Source organism: Cupressus sempervirens, chromosome 11 (genome assembly GCF_028749045.1).
Source record: "Cupressus sempervirens isolate cs-2001-9-10 chromosome 11, ASM2874904v1, whole genome shotgun sequence".
NCBI lineage: Eukaryota > Viridiplantae > Streptophyta > Pinopsida > Cupressales > Cupressaceae > Cupressus > Cupressus sempervirens.
The window spans coordinates 548990221-549007106 of NC_143128.1; the positions used below are offsets into that span (position 1 = coordinate 548990221).

The window sequence follows — 16886 nt, forward strand, 5'->3', positions numbered from 1 at the left end:
TCTCGACCCTTTTCCAATATCCCATATTGGAACATTTTTGTTTGTAAGCGTATATGGAAAAATCATAAGCTATGTGAGTTGTATTTGGTGTACAAAGTTTTGGCAGGCTATTTATAGCACTGTAACAAATGCACTATAGCTTTTAGACAAAAAAAACTCATGTCGATTGCTTAAACTAATCCATTCTTCACCAACTGTTTCCACAATCTCTTAGCCAGGATGGGTAAGATTTTAGTGTGAATTGATTCCTCTACTCTTTGGTAAGAAGATATCAACTAGAAAAACCATGTGAGAGCAGCATATGTGGTACTCTTGTCTACCAACGAAAGCCTCTCCATAATCTCCTTCAAACACATATCAATCACACAAAATCTATGATAATGGAAAATGAGCAAAATGATGTCAAAGAAATACGTCAGTCAAATGTGGTCTCATGAAGGGTATGCACAAAATGGGTTCTTTGAGAAGACATATAAGCTTGGTAGGTTTAAAGAAACATGCTATTACATTTGTCAATGTCCTATGCCAAAAGGGAATCTTCGAAATAATATGAATATCCATCATACTATAATATAGAGCATACATATATAAGATGTTATAGTTTCAAGTGACTTGGTAGACACATATACAAATCATGGAATCACACACAGAGCTTGCGAATTGTTTGACAAAATGTCTCAGCAAAATGTGATCTACTATGGTAGATTATTATGGAACTTTCTATGTTCAATACATGATATGTTTGAGTCTCTTGGATTAGAGGTGATTGTGAATTCATTTAAACTTCATATTCTTTATCAACTCTATCTTCCTCCACATTGCTTAGTCCCAAAACTTCCTTGAATTGTATGTTGTTTAGAATTATAGGTACTTCAATTTACTCTACTAGAAATTGTATCTGACAGATGTCCTGAACTACTCTTACTATTGGTGGTTGGATCCTTGTATAGATAGTGACCTTAAGTCTCTAATTCTCTTTCCTCAATTTTTTGTACTTCTGGTTCTTCTACTACTCCATCAATGTTTGACAAGTCTTCTTAGCCTTAGTTTCTCAAATTTACATTCATTGTATCCTAAATTTTATATGGCAGTGGATTGGATAGGAACAATATGTGGGACATAAGTTCAGACCATTGTTCTGGTGTATCAATGTAAGTATTGAATCTCAGTTTCATTTCCTTGTCTCTATAACATAGTAGTGTCAAATGTAAAGTGAATGTTTACATTTAGAGATAAGATTCCCTCAGATCATAATGACATAAAAATATTTAATGATTAAGGATTCAAATAGATACCATTTATTTGCATCAATATTGCATGATCTATCACTAAACTAAGAGAGTTGTAAAAATAAAAATAAATGCAATTGATGATGCAAATTAATGCAATACAATTGAATTCAAAGGCATAATACAATTTAATGTTATTTAATTACTTTTCTAATTTATTTTCATTCTCTATTAATTGCAGACAACTCACACCATAGATAGAGTCAATAAATGGTCTCTAGAGTATTAACTCTAATACCAAGGTAATAGGTGCACTATCATGTTTTAATAGATAATAAAAAATAAACTAGAAGCTTAGCATGGCTTTGTTTGCTTCATGCTGATGGAAGCCCAAAGATGAACGAGAGCTAAAGACGTGTTTGGTCCACTTGAGGAAGATAACATTTTTCTCAACATAAACCTACTTTTGGGAATGAAGTTGTAACATTCTATGGATTCATTGGGTCCTTCAATATGGATTATGTATTTAACGATAATAAGGTACCTTTTCCAATCCAGTATGGACATCCATTATAGCATAAGTGAAATTGCATTATTATTAGTTCCTGCCTCCACTAGGATACTTATGGAATTGTTTGGTACTAAATTAGTTATTTGACTCATTTAAATGACCAATAGAAATAAAATATTAAATTTTAATGCATCAAAACATAATAGTTATTTTTAATAAATTTTAAAACATAAATTTTCTCAAGTATCATTCGTTGAGGCAAGCAAAAAAATAATTCATCCATTGTAAAACTTAAAATTTGTACTCATGAGGCTTTTGAGAAGCTTCCATTTAACTATTAAAAACTATTTCCATATTTGCAGAAAAGTCTTTAGTTCTACACACAAAAACATTGTTTGTTCCAAAAAATCATACATAGTTTAAGAATTTGTTCCATAAATGTTCTCAGCTAAATATCATGCATTTTTAAATAAGAAGTTTTCTAGATTCGATTGTGTGTGTTTTTTTACCTTCAACGTTTCGGATCATACTACATGATCCATCATCTCTACTATCCTGTTCTTTCTCATCCTAATGATGGATCATGTAGTATGATCTGAAACGTTGATGGTAAAAAAACACACAATCGAATACAAAAACTTCTTATTTACAAATGGATTGTGGAAATCTGATGATGTTAATTAATCATGCATTTTGTTACATGCTTGGGATATGGAAAAATGAGCAAGTTAAACTTGGAAGCCCATTATCAAAGTTGGACACGATGATGGCAATATTTTCTTTTGTCAATTTGTGCATACTAGGAGCTTTTCTTATGTGGGTCAGTATTCCCATGCTTTTCCCTATTTTATAAAAAAATTGGTTGATTTTCCTACAAAATAAATAGTACATGTACAAACATGTTTTGGGTGCATTGCAATGCAATTTATTAGCCTCATGGCCAATCTCCAGTCTCATCTTCAAATAAACCAACATTTTGAAAGATCAATTTACCAAATGAAATGATGTGGCAAATTTCTCTCCTCCCAAAGAAAATTCTTATAGTTGCAGACTTTTGAAAATTAATAAAAAAATTAAGACATTTCTTGAAGATATTTTTGTAACATTGTCGTATGTTAGCTTCTGTTGCAACCAAATCGAATCATGTGAGGAAACTTGAAGAATGACTTGAAAACCTCTCTCATTTGCTTCTCATTGTCTTGCTTTGTATCAACATTTACGAAACTACCTTGAAAAATAAAAATAATAGAACATTCATTAACAAAAGCAAAATCTTCCAACTAGGAAACATAGAAATAATTAAAATAATTAAGACCCAAAGTTTACCAGGGATATCCTTTACAAGTGAAGCAATTAGTTGTATACCCAAGGAACAAATGTTGCACCTTATTTTTCTAACAATCACAAGCTAAAAAAAGGCTATATCCATCTACCTCTTCTATACATGTAGCTCTAATACTCTCTTAACTAGAATTAATAATTATTCCATCAAAACATCCCCAAATGGGAGTCTATTACTTACAAATTTACAACATTACTAAGAAGTCTTTGTTTCTTTCTCTTTTTTATTGCAATCCGATAGTTGTGCTCGTTTAAAAATCATTCTGGTTACCCTCTTCCAAGCATTTTGTGACTCTCCATTCACCAAGTTTGAAATCCTCGACACCATCTCGTAAAAGTATTTGGAAATAACCAAATTATTTCAGTTTTTGAAGTTGAATGTTGCGTATTACGAAGAAGATAGATGGATAGATAAAATTTTAACGTCCACGAGGCCAAAAATAGCCTATGGGACAGCAAGACAACTCAAGCAGACTTAAGTAGCGCTGTTCGCCTCTTGTGTAGACTAATGATGAGCCCCCCCAATTGCTCAATGTACTCTTCGTTGAACAGGGTATGCCAAGAACTGTCACATATAGTATCCGCAAACTTATCCCTGTTATCCTTGTAGGCCTCACATTCTAGAATAAATTGCTGTTCAGTTTCCACTTTCCCAGAATTGCAAAATTTGCAAATTCTCTCTTCCCAAGCCTCCTTTGGCCTCTTCCAACGCCCGGTCTCACAACGAAGTTGGTGAGAGTTGGTTCTTAGCTGAGCAATAAGAATTTTAGCTCTCCAAGAATTTTCTAAGCTTTTTCTTGTAGTATTTCTTTCTTTGCCTCTTTTATGAGACTTAACAGAGTTTTCTCCTTCCTAAAGCACGTGTGACAACTGTATATGCGCTCCACGAGGAACTCCAACACTCCTCTGATAGAAGTAGAACATGCGTAAATGAAATCACATTTTTTCAATGCGTCAGAAAATGAGATTTTTCTATTAACCTAGTGAAAAAGTCGGGTTACATTAGTGAAATATATAACTTGTAAGTTATCATACCAATATACAACATCAAAAGACCAAAAGTCTCAGAAGATGGTTAGGTAGTAGCTGTCTAGCTACTTTTTAAACATATACATACAACTGGAGTAACCAACATTCCCTTATAAACTATTAATACAAAGATGTTCTTGACAACAAAGTAGCATGAGAAAAAAGAGTCCTTCCACACATCCACATTGTCCTATCTTTCTTCATGTCCTAGTAATGATTGGTTTTGGCACACCATGCTAGTATCAATAAGTCTATCTTTTATACTTAGCTTCTTGATGAATTGATTTTGTCAATTTCTCTTTGGACAAGCATATCTCTATGAATAGAAAAATATTGACATGAGACTATATCTTCCTTGTGGATCATGATTTTCCCCTCCCTCATTAGCACCATAAACTTGTCTCCTCATATAGACAAGGTCTAATGACAAAACCATAATAAAGGGGATTGTAGTAGATGTGGGGCTGTTTGGGAAGAGATTGAGCAAATTAAAAAGGAATCAATAGGCATGGACAAAAGGTTCCATAAGGTCTCTCACTTTGCCTTTAAAGTGATGCATTGCTCAACCACCACACTTTATTTATTACAAAAGGACATGTTGGGTGTGATGAAAAAAATACAACAATTTTAAGGAATACTTTGAGTCCTTCATCGGTATTTGGGAACAAATGACTCTACCGAAGAAATGCACACAAAAGATAACCTAGTGTTTTGGTCACTAATTCTTTTTTGATGTCATGCAAATACTAGCTTGAAGGGCTTTGTTCTATTTTTGGTTTACCTTGGTGATACTAAGATGTTTTATTTAAAAGACATTTGTTGGTATGGCCTTGTGTGACTTATGGTGGGTTTTGACATGTAGAAGTCATGATGATTGTTTAGTTTTTTAAGCTTAGTGCTAAAAACAATTGATAATGTGAATTTGCTTACTATTGTCCTTTGACCCTTACTATTGTCCTTTGATTGTTATGATGATTGTTCTATTTTTGGTTTACCTTGGTGATACTAAGATGTTTTATTTAAAAGACATTTGTTGGTATGGCCTTGTGTGACTTATGGTGGTTTTTGACATGCAGAAGTCGTGATGATTGTTTAGTTTTTTAAGCTTAGTGCTAAAAATGATTGATAATGTGAATTTGCTTACTATTGTCCTTTGACCCTTACTATTGTCCTTTGATTGTTATGATGATTGTTCTATTTTTGGTTTACCTTGGTGATACTAAGATGTTTTATTTAAAAGACATTTGTTGGTATGGCCTTGTGTGACTTATGGTGGTTTTTGACATGCAGAAGTCATGATGATTGTTTAGTTTTTTAAGCTTAGTGCTAAAAATGATTGATAATGTGAATTTTCTTACTATTGTCCGTTGACCCTTATTTTAAAGGACACTACCCTAGTTTTTATTGCTTCTAATATAAAAACAAATAATATCATTACAATATAACAAAAATAAATAAGGTGCACAAGCACCAAAGTTCCCACCTTTTGATAGTGTGGTTGACACAAGAATTTTAATTTTGAGGACATTGAAATGATGATGCATAATTAATTAGTTATAGAAAAAAAAAAATACGTAATTAATTAGTTACATAGAAGACATTCCACTTTAATAATTGAAGATTTAAAGAAATAAAAAATAAATACCTAATTTTATTGATCATTATAAATTGTGTTACAATCTTAATACTTCTAATCTCTTCTTGCCTTTTAAATACAAATACTAAATAGTCTTAGGTTGCTCCCTTATAGAGTATGAATCAAATTTTTAATGTTCTCTTTAAAGTCATTTGCAACTTTTTCAAGTGTATCCCAGTTTGGCATTTGACACAACAAAGCTAGCAACCACTAATTAAGCCAAAAATAATAAACTTTTAAATAGTCCTCAAAAGAAAATACACCTTGACACTATTTTTTTCCTTATCTATGGTAAGTTGCAGTTTAAAACTGAATATTCCATGTAAAGTCCGTTCAAAAAGGCACACATAGAGAAATATTTTAGAATTCAATAGACAAATGTAGCTGAACAATGGATATTGTAGCTGATAATAAATAAATGGATGTGCCCAGAAATCCAGCGAAATCTTTAAGCAATAATTTTCATTTATTGGACTCATTGTACGCATTACACATGCACTGTACATCTTAAAGAAACCTATTTGACATGTGACATTTTGATTTTAGTAAACTAGCAATAACATGTTTTTGTACATGCAACATGATAGGAGATGCAATTTAAAATAAAAATGTAAAATGATCATTAATAATGTAAACGTAAATCTTATTTGGAGTTAAAAATAAAAATAACATAGAGATGAGTTTTAAAATATTTTAGGAAATATTAATATTAATTTAGAAACATGTTTGAGATTTTTACAAATATTACTAATCTGTGTCATGTTTTATTCTAAGTAGAGTAATTTTATTGGGTGAAATATTTTTCCATTTTAATTCAATCTTTAAAATATATCAAATTGTTCTCTTGATTTATTAAAACAATACAAAGAAAAAAACTTGAATCTCTAAGAAGAAAAGAAAAAGGTAATTTGATACATAATATAAAAAATATTCATAGATCTTTAGAGTTGGAATGAGTCATTGTTTAAATTATATGAATTTTCCTGCTTCGAATTTTCAATTTGAAAAAATTGTTAGCACACTTTTGATAGGGAAGTAAGACAAAAACTTCAAAAAAGAAATGATAAAATAGAATAATAATATGTATACAAATAATCAGAATTAGATATGATCTTTTAAAGAGAAACATCTTGAAAAAGAAACCCCAAAACTTTTGCAGCTACTGAACAAATATATATAATTTTAATTGGTTCTCATATTTTCACATTACATTCACATTGTTTCTCATCTTAATAATTTATGTAAGAGGAATTGTAGAGCTACGAGAAGGGAGGTAGAGGAATTGTAGAGCTACGAGAAGGGAGGTAGAGATATACAACATCAAATATAATTTATAATAGCAAACTAAACATTGTTGAAGATACCACCAAACTTACAATGCCCAAACATAAAATCATGGACAACTTTATCAGTTGAACTAAGATAGTTGGGAAAGTATTTTCTTTACACACCATCATTGTTTAGACTGCATAAAACTACAAGTAGTGAATGCAAAGTTGTAGCAAACCACTAAACTGTTAACAAACATGAACACCATCTTGTTCTCTGTTTTAAGTTGTGAGCTCATTCCCCATGTTATGCAAACAAAAAGAGATAGAAAGAAGGCTATGCAGTAGAAAATAACAAAAAGTTAAAAAAAATTGATGGATATAAGAAGAGGGGAAGGCAAGGAAAGAATAAGAAGAGGAAAGTTTTCAAAGCTATTTCAGAAACAACTAAATTCATATAGAATTTTCTTATTTTAATAGGTTATCCACAGTTTTTAAAAAGTGCAAGATTAAATTGCAAAAGAAAATATTATATTTCTTTTATTAAAAAGGTGAGGACTAATTAATTTTTTCATGGGAAAAGATAATTATCACGGAAGAGTATTACAACTTTTTCGACAACAAAATGCATTAAATATGATTTTTTACATTGCCTTTTTAGCCGCAGCCAATACAAATGTTATTATTTTAATTATTTAAATAAGTTTTAATGATGAGACTTTAACCTATGCAAATATACAAATATGCTGTAAAATTCTTAAATTTTATTGGTGAATTGAAAATAAGTCTAGATTAAACTAAACAATGGTAACATGCCTAATAATGACCACTACATAACACTTGTTATCAAATTAATTATTAGTAACATAATTAATTTGAGACACTTGGAGCATGACATTCTCCAAATCTCAAATTCACATGATAGAGGAAAACAAAGTGGACAATTATTTCAATTATTTATTGGTTTTATTAAAGAAAAAAATGTTTTTAAATTGCTCAATTTGACCTCTCCCATCGCTTTCACCTTGTGTACGAGAACCATCTTTTGGTCTTTTACTTGTCCTAATTTTCCAACCACAATTAAATATGATTTGAAGGAAGGTTTAACTATTACGACTTTTTAATTCAAAGAACTTTAGAAACCCTGAGGTCTTTTTTTACTGTTACGTATATCTAGAATTCAGAGTAGGTTAAGTCATCTCTGAGTGTATTTTAGTTTGATCTGTATCCAAAAGCAGTTTCAGTTGAAGATGGCATTACGGCTTGGTGTTGATCAAGAAGTGTTGGAAGGGGTAATATAGTTGCTCATCCTTATAAAGGGTTTTGAATGGTTGGAGAAGATGCTCAGACATATGGTTATCTGCGAGCTGCAGATAAACTAAGAGCCCACGATCTTTCTGTGAGAGAATGGCGGCAACAAGTGAGGGATATCGTGGAACACAAGGAAGATCGATTTCTCAGATTCTTGTTCTCGTGGGAAAGGGGCAAATTGAATAAAACATTTCATCAAATATCACTGGAATTTGGTAAGTTGCCATTCGCCATTAACACTATTGATAAGTTGTTTTGGGGGCATATGGCTCCCATACAGATTGAAAACAGAGGAGAGTTTTCATTTATGGTATGCAATTCTTTTGCTTCCCATCTCAAAGCTTCTTTTACAAAACCATCCATCCCAGATCTTAAATGAAAATTAAAACAAGAGTGAGATATTGGGTTGAATTACTTGCATCAATTTGATAAAAAATTGATGATAGTATATGGAGTTATACTTTGATACACTCTCCATGAATTTTATTATTTCATTGCCACGGTCACACTGGAAGAGGACTCCTGAATTCCTTAGTTTAAGAGTTGATTTTAGCAACACAGCCATCTCTACACTGCCAAAATGTGTTGCATAATTGAAACTTCTTAAAGTCTTGAATTTATTGAAGGAGACTATAACACATAACTAAGTGGATAGGTGAACTGAAACGTAGGTCAAAATCCTTCTCAGATGGATAAGTGAACTTAAATATGAATGCTTATAAATGCTTGGAAGAGTTTTTTCATGGTTGTATGCCTAAGGGACTATCATAGTTTTTGAGTTTGAAGACATAGAGATCGGATTTGTTCCACATGCTTAATGAAGAGAGTGAATAATTAAATGTAAAATATGTTGGCAATTTGATCTTGGACGATGAAATTATTGTTGAAGGGAACGAGTTCTTGAATGTGAAACAATTTGATTAATCTCCAAGCAATAAGTTTTCTTCTAAAAGGAGAACAACACTTGAACTGTGTAAAATTGGTATAAGCTCTAGACATTTCTGCAATGCTAGATAATTCTCAGAAAAAATAAATGTTATATCAGCTTCACTAAGTTTAACTTGGTTGTTTCTCTGTGCCAAGTTGAATATGTGGTCTGTTGGATATCACCATTATGTGAGAAGGACCATTGATCACTTCTGCTCCCTCAAATAACAAACAACGTTACCTTTGGATGGATTGGAACAACTAACAAGCCTTGAAAGATATGTGGAAGCAGAAAAGTGGAGAACTACGGGAGGATAAAGGCAGGCAAGGAAGTTTGGAATAAAGTAATAATGGCCAGGTTGAGATCTGCTTCTGACATGATTTGTAGCAGTGCTATTGTCCATCCAAATATGGCGTATAATTTGTAAGATCCTTATATTCATAATTCTCATTGTGAAAATTTTCAGTATGTATTAAGAGTGGTGACTAATAGTGGTAAAATAGAAGCAGCAAGTTGATTGTAAAATCTTTTAAAATGGTGAGAGAACAAACTTTGCTGAGAAAGAGATGTAATTTTTTTAGAATAAACTTAAAGTGCGTGTCTAATGTCAGATTTTGTTTGTCTAACATATATCAATTATAGATTCAGTAGTATGAATGGATGCCATTCCCTCAATGATGTTGACAGGTCTTTGTTCTTCACAGCCCATGTCAAATTGATGAATTGTTATTATATTGTTGCCTTTTACTTCCAGTTAGGCACAGTTCATTCCTTTATTTGTTTTTTGGACTCATATCTATATTGTTTACTAGAAGGCTTTGCTGAATGTTTTTGGGTGTAGATTCATTTTAAGCTTCTATGTCTAGACGGGGTAAAGGAAGGTGGGGAATACTAGAACAAAGTCAAAGCTAATAATGTCCATGTCAAGATATGCTTCTGACATCAACTTGTCTTAGCTCTTTATCTATCAACATGCGGCATGTAGTTCTTAACTTCTGTTTGATTCTTTTGTTCAGATTTCTTATTGTGAAAGTGTTCACTATCTGTTTAGAATCTAGATTTTATAATTTTATTTACGACTAAGTTATATGAAAACAAGAGCAACTCAGTGCTCTAAAGAGTTTTACTAGATTTAAGAGTGATGACTAACAAGAGTAGAAAAAATGAAAGAGAAGGTAATGGATCAAACTTATTGAGAAATAGATGCTCATTTTTATGTAAGTTTAATACCAAGAATGTGTGCGTTAATATGTTTGTTTAAGGCCCCAAATACCTATATTACAATGCTGTGGTGTTATGTTGCAGAAGTAAAGGCTGACTGTTGAAGAGGTTATCTATAAATTATAATCAATTAGGTCTCAAGTTTTTTGCTGCGCTAAGCTTGGAAGTTAAAAAATATTCTCTGAGTGTGAAGTCCACAAATCATGTGGATTCGAATATCAGATCTGTATGACCATTCACAGCAATTTATCCATGTTTGGTGGGGTGGGATCAAAAATATAGATTTTGACTGCCCCAATGAAGAATTAAGCATCCCAGTATGTTTGAGCTTGGTTAGCGCAAATCCACTGGAAAAGTTTTCAACTGTGATATCATTGAGGACCTTTTCCCAGACAATTTCATCTACAAACCTTCTAAACAGATACCCTCCATTACAACATCTCTTCTGGCCAGTGATTTTGAATGCTACTCAGTTGTTTTCCAACCATTTGGTCTGCCTCAATCTACAAGAATTGCACGGGAAGCAAGACTATATGTAATTAGCCATTTGTTTTCCAACCATTTGATTATTGCATCAGGTGTCATTGGGGCTATAGGACAAATATTATAAAAAGGAATATGTCAGCACTTGCATGGATGCAGTGAATGTGACTGAGGAGCATAGAGGATGAAATTGTACATACAAGTTGTGGGCTTTGATAAAAAGCTATCTTTGGATTGTAGATACTTTTGGTTTAAATCCATTACAAGGTAAAAGTAGTTGGCTGTTTGATGGTATCATAAGTCCTAGGGGATGTGTGTTTTCTAGATTTAGTTAGCAGAGGGCTAACTAAGATTATTGTACAATGCAGACAATTCAAATGTTTGTCATTACTAAACAATGATTATGAATTTTAAGGGCTAGTATGTAGCCGAGTTGATGTGAGGGCAAGTCATGAGGCATAGTATAAGATCAATTATCCCAGTTTTACACATCAACTCTGGTTCACATCTCACTAGGTTCACCCAAACCCTTTAGGGGTTCACCCCGCAATGCAGCAGTGGCTGCAAACTGTGTTAATATGGTGGTTCTCAGTTCAAATTGAGGCAGGTCTCATACAGCTCACATCACCACATTCACAATAGGTGGATTTGGTGGACGACTTATAAATAGTCAATAGGTATTGATTGGGCAGCGACTACTTTCCGGCCACAGCTCTCGGCTATCTCAAACAGCATGCACCTTGGTAGCTGTGAAGAGCCTGTGTGCATCAGACAAGACCAATGCACAGAGGAAGGTTGCTGTCGGTGGTGGGAGTTATAAGGCTGGCATCAACAACTAGGGGTGATTGCAGCAAGGGAGGCATAAGGGGCAATGCCACCAGATGGAGTGATAAGGAGTAGTAGGGAGTTATAAGAAGATATATTGGAGCGATAAGGAGTTGGGAGATACAAGGAGTGCATGGGAGGTATAAGGAGTTTCAAGTTACCCAAGCCTGAAACATTCAAATTTACCACTGGAACCAAATCAAGCAAGGTGTTCATGCCTAACAGTGCTAAACAATGCCATCACCATGGGGATGGGGTCCTCCAATTGTGACGTCACTGGTTCAAAGCTCTAGTCAAAATGTGGTTACCAATTTTTTTTTATAAAAAGATTATGGTGCAAATTTTCCAGGCCAGGTTGTTCAGAAACTAAAGATGCAATCAAGATGTTCAATCGATTGGAAACCAAAAGATGTTAAGGGGGTTAAAAAAACAAGCATTTCAAACTTATGGCAAGCACAGAAATAGCACAAGTGAAAGAGAGAGATTTGGTTAGCAGACTTATGCCAAACTGTTCAGATTTCTTATGGTGAAAAGTTTGACTATCTGTTTAGATTTATGATTGTGTTTAAGAGTAAGTTATATGAAAACAAGAGCAGCTGAGTGGAGACTAAAAAGAGTAGAATGGAGGCAGAAATTTGAATATAAATCTTAAAAAAATTTGATAGAGAAGGTAATTAACAAACTTAATTGAGAAAGAGATGTAATTTTAATGCCAAAAATTTGTTTAAGATGCGCTATAGACATATTACAATGGTTATGAGTTATGTTGCCAGAAAACAGGCTCACTATTGAACAGTTTAGCTTTAAATTACGATCAATTAAGGTTTGAGATTTTTTTGCTGCTTTAAGTTAAAAAATTCAAAGATATTTCCCATTCTGAACTCCACATGTCTTATCGTTTTGAATGATATATCTGTTGGGATATGAAGCCTAATAGTCACATGACCATTCATTTTCCCCATCTCTTCATATTTGAAGAACTTTATATAAATGACTGGGTTTGGTCTATCTATGTAGTATATTTTGTGCGTTGGATTAATAAAGTGATTCCCTGCTTGAGAGTGGATGTAAGCACTTGTCAACCACTATAAAATTGTTCTCTTTTTGTTCTGATTTTCTGTTTTCATTTCATTTGTCAATTTGTTTTAAATTTACAATTGGTATTAGAGCCAAGGTGAGGTTGAGTAGAGATGGAAGAAGATGAAGTTGATTCTGGTATTGACAAATTTCTTGTAAATTTAGGCTAGGTAAAAAGTGATGGTGTGCATGTGAAACCTAAAAGAATTTTCCATTTGCATTGGTGGATGGCTGGAAAAACAAGCCTGAATCTGAACCAAAAGAAGATGTAGATGTAGAAGATGTCAAATTTGAGCTTAGTATAATTCTTGAACACACGGTGATGCACAACATAGGAAAGCCATCGTGGAAGAGTTGTGGAAGAGGGCATGGGCAAACAAAACTGGCAAGTCTGTAAAGGACCTGGTGTTGGTCATTTATGAAATGGTTTCTCTCACTTCTGCCGTCAGCCTCGATGATCCAAATACTTTTTCTTGCAGAGTTCATAGGATGTTGCAGCTAGGTTACTCTACCGAGCTCAATTCTAACAAAGGAGCACCTGCCCTTGGAGATTGAAAGTCTGTGAGAGAGAAAAGGTTCGCTGTGGAAGAAGATGAAGGGGAAGAGAATTCACTAACAGAACTAATGACTGATACCAAACATGAATACACTGAATGATAATGAGGTTATTGTTGTCATCAGTGAAGAAATATGTGCAGAGAATTTATCTCACTATGGGCCACGGTTTACACCAAACGCACTTGGTGACAAATTATTGATGCAGGAGCATCTTGCATGGGAAAATTATTGGAAAATTTAAAAAAAAAAAGAAAAAAAAGAAAAAAAAAAAATTGTGGAGGAGAGAGAAAGTGACGAAAATTAGAGGAGAAATAGTAAAAAAATAAAAAAAGGAGGAAAAAGGAGAAAAGAAAGAAAAAGAGGATTTCTATTTTCGAGGTGCATAGGTGGCATAATAAAAATAAAATAAAAATAAATGGTTGTCATTCCATTTATCGAGGTGTGTGGGAAGAATTCTAGAAAGTTATGAATATTGTAAAAGGTTGTGGAAGATGTAGAAGGTTGTGGAAGTTGTAGAAGGTTGTGGAGGAATTCTAGAAGGTTGTGGATAAGTCATGCATGGGGTGGTAAGTGCCTATTTAAGCAACTCATATGAGCATTTCTAAATCAAGCTCAAGGAGAAGCTTGAGGAGTAGAAGCTCGAGAAGAAGGTGAAAGCTCAAGGAGAAGCTTGAGAAGTGAAAGCTCAAGGAGAAGAAGCTCAAGGAGAAGCTTGAGAAGTGAAAGCTCGAGAAGGAGAAGCTCGAGGAGTAGAAGCTCAAGAAGGAGAAGCTCGAGGAGTAGAAGCTCAAGAAGAAGGTGAAAAGCTTGAGAAGGAGAAGCTCGAGAAGGAGAAGCTTTGGAAGGTGTGAAGGCTTCAAGGTTTGAAAGAGAAGGAGAAAGTGAAGAGTGAGTTTTCCTGATTCTGTAGACAGAGCGCCGAATGTGAGGTAATTTACAGCAGGATTGTGATAGAGTTGTGAGTGTGTAGATAGAGCACCGAATGTGAGGCAGTTTACACTTGGATCTTGGAGAAATGTTATTGTAATTGCTATTGGATTTTCAAGTTTAATAAAATTGCTTGGGAAGTATTTTGTTATCTCTTTGTCTTCATTTTGTTGCATTCTTGGTTGTGAGTTGGTAACGGTGGTGTGGCCCTTTGTCAGTGGTATCAGAGCGTACCTTCGTCAGTGGTATCAGTGTGTACCTACATTAATTACCCAATGCATTCCTTGCCACACACTTCCAAACTGCGGTGGGTCATGGTACATCAATGCAGCCTGGTCATGGCTTGGCATCCTTGGATGTGGATAGTGTTAGGAAAGCAACGTGCAGAAACGTCTTGCTAATGTCAATTTACAGGGGAAACAAGAACAACATTGAGATGCACAGCAAAAACAAGAACATAAAAAATACAATGCACACAAGATAAACAAAGGAGATCAAATTTAATGTGGGAAAACATTTTGGGAAAAATCCACCACCCAAAAAATCCCCGAAGAACTTTGTATTACAGTAAACAATTTACATACAACAAACTTTGGTTTTTGGATAAACTCACAGGCTTAGTGTCATGAAGGCTCAATTTATATTAGTTATGTTTAGGATGTAATGGACAACATTAATTTGATTAATATTATTAACTAGTGAAATTTAAGATTGACCTTAAAAGGATGAGTTAGTTCACAAGATAGCTAGTGGGGATTGTTAGACTGGGGTCTATTATAAAAACAAATAAATATCAAATTATATCAAAACCCTATTGTGTCATGTAAGTCGTAGTCAACCTTTATCAACATAGTCATTTTATGAAACTTAAAAAAAAAAAACTAATTTAAAATACTTAAAATAAAACTAACTTATTAAAACAAAATAATATCGAATTATATCAAAACCCTATTGTGTCATGTAAGTTGTAGTCAACCTTTATCAACATAGTCATTTTATTAAACTTTAATTAATTTATTTTTTTGTGTTTTTGCCCCGTATTTTGGGCATGACACTTAGATTGCCTTTACAATCAACCTGAATTTCACACTTTCAGCCCATTCCATTCCTAATGAATCTCGTAGACATTTATACACTCTGCAATTCGTTATGGAATCTGGTGCATTAACTGTCACAGAACAAATCAGTTACCAATAGCCTTGGAACTCATCCATCCAATGGTCAATCATCCATCTGACGGTCACTCCTTTAGGTATCAGATGTCTCGGGTCACTCGGACGCCTTTGGTCATGCGGATACCTTCGGTGACGTGGACGCCTTTAGTGACATTCCCTTTGCCTCGGGACACTCCCTTCGCCTCGGGAATCTTCCTTCACCTGGGGACATTCCCTTCGCCTCGGGAATCTTCCTTCGACTTGGGACATTCCTTTCACCCCAAGAAACTCTCTTCACCTCGGGACATTTCCTAACAGATAGTCTGCTAGACGCTCATGTGTTTGTGAGTAACAAAGATTGCCTTCTTGCACAGGCCAAATTTCACACGGCGCTCAACCAGGCCACGACTCTTTCAAAAGCACAATGGAAAATATTGTAGATCAAATTACAGTAGGGGAAAGTTGGAAGAGGTAATTCCCACTTAAGAAGAATTCTGGAAAGTTATTTTCAGCTGTAATGTCCAATGCACAATACTATGATGATGATGGTACATTTGTGGGTGTTATTGGTCTGTCAACTAATGCTTTCCCTTTCTGCGAGCCAACCGTTGCAGTCAGTGAATCCTGTGATCAGTGGCAGAAGAGTAAGGATGCAGTCAAAGTTAAGTTTGAACATTTGCAAATTCTGATTGCATCAGAGCAATCCAAGCTGTCGTCTCAGGTGCATTCACATATACAGATTTGAGAGAAATCTGTGAAGCTGCCTGAATTTCATATCGGAGGACATTCTAAGGAAAGGAAAAGAGAAAAGATCTTGGACTGTTTTAGCACGGCCAGATGAGGGTCATGGCAGGGTGGATGGATGTTATGAGTGCAATGCTAAAGCACAATGAATTCAATGGCCAGGACATAGTGATCATGCCTGAAATAGAGATGACGCATGGATATAGTGATGATTTCAAGTTTGAGTTTTTGGCTGAAGTAAACATTCAAAAGGAGCCCATTGAATTGTAGATGTTACTGTCAGAAACCTCTGCTCTTGCTAGTGAAATGCCTGCACATTCTATGGGAAGTGCTCTTGCAACTGCAGTTGAAGGTGTTGAACAGCAATATGGAGACGCTCCAAGTACCCTTCGTTAAATCTTTACAAGAGCAGGCTGCTTTGTTTTCAAAAGTCTGGAAGATCTCAGGGATTTGGTTTTGTCTTTCAGAAAATCAGCAGAATACTGATCGTAATGCAGTTAATTGGATGACCGAAAAAATCCCTTGGCAAGCACAACTCGCTTTATACTTTGATCTGGAGGAATTCCAGGATATGGAGAAGCTGCTTGGCAGTATGAGCAACGATAAGAATGATGCAAAGTCAAACTATAGGAGCAACTGGTTGC

General features: G+C 34.3%; 1 long non-coding RNA gene across 1 annotated transcript; it reads left to right on the plus strand.

Annotated features, from left to right (window-relative positions):
* The first annotated feature begins 8100 nt into the window (after positions 1 to 8100).
* Positions 8101 to 9863, plus strand: LOC149530796 (uncharacterized). The gene is made up of 2 exons (XR_016359054.1): positions 8101 to 8540; positions 9409 to 9863. It is a non-coding gene; the product is annotated as an uncharacterized LOC149530796 (long non-coding RNA).
* Positions 9864 to 16886: the final 7023 nt, after the last annotated feature.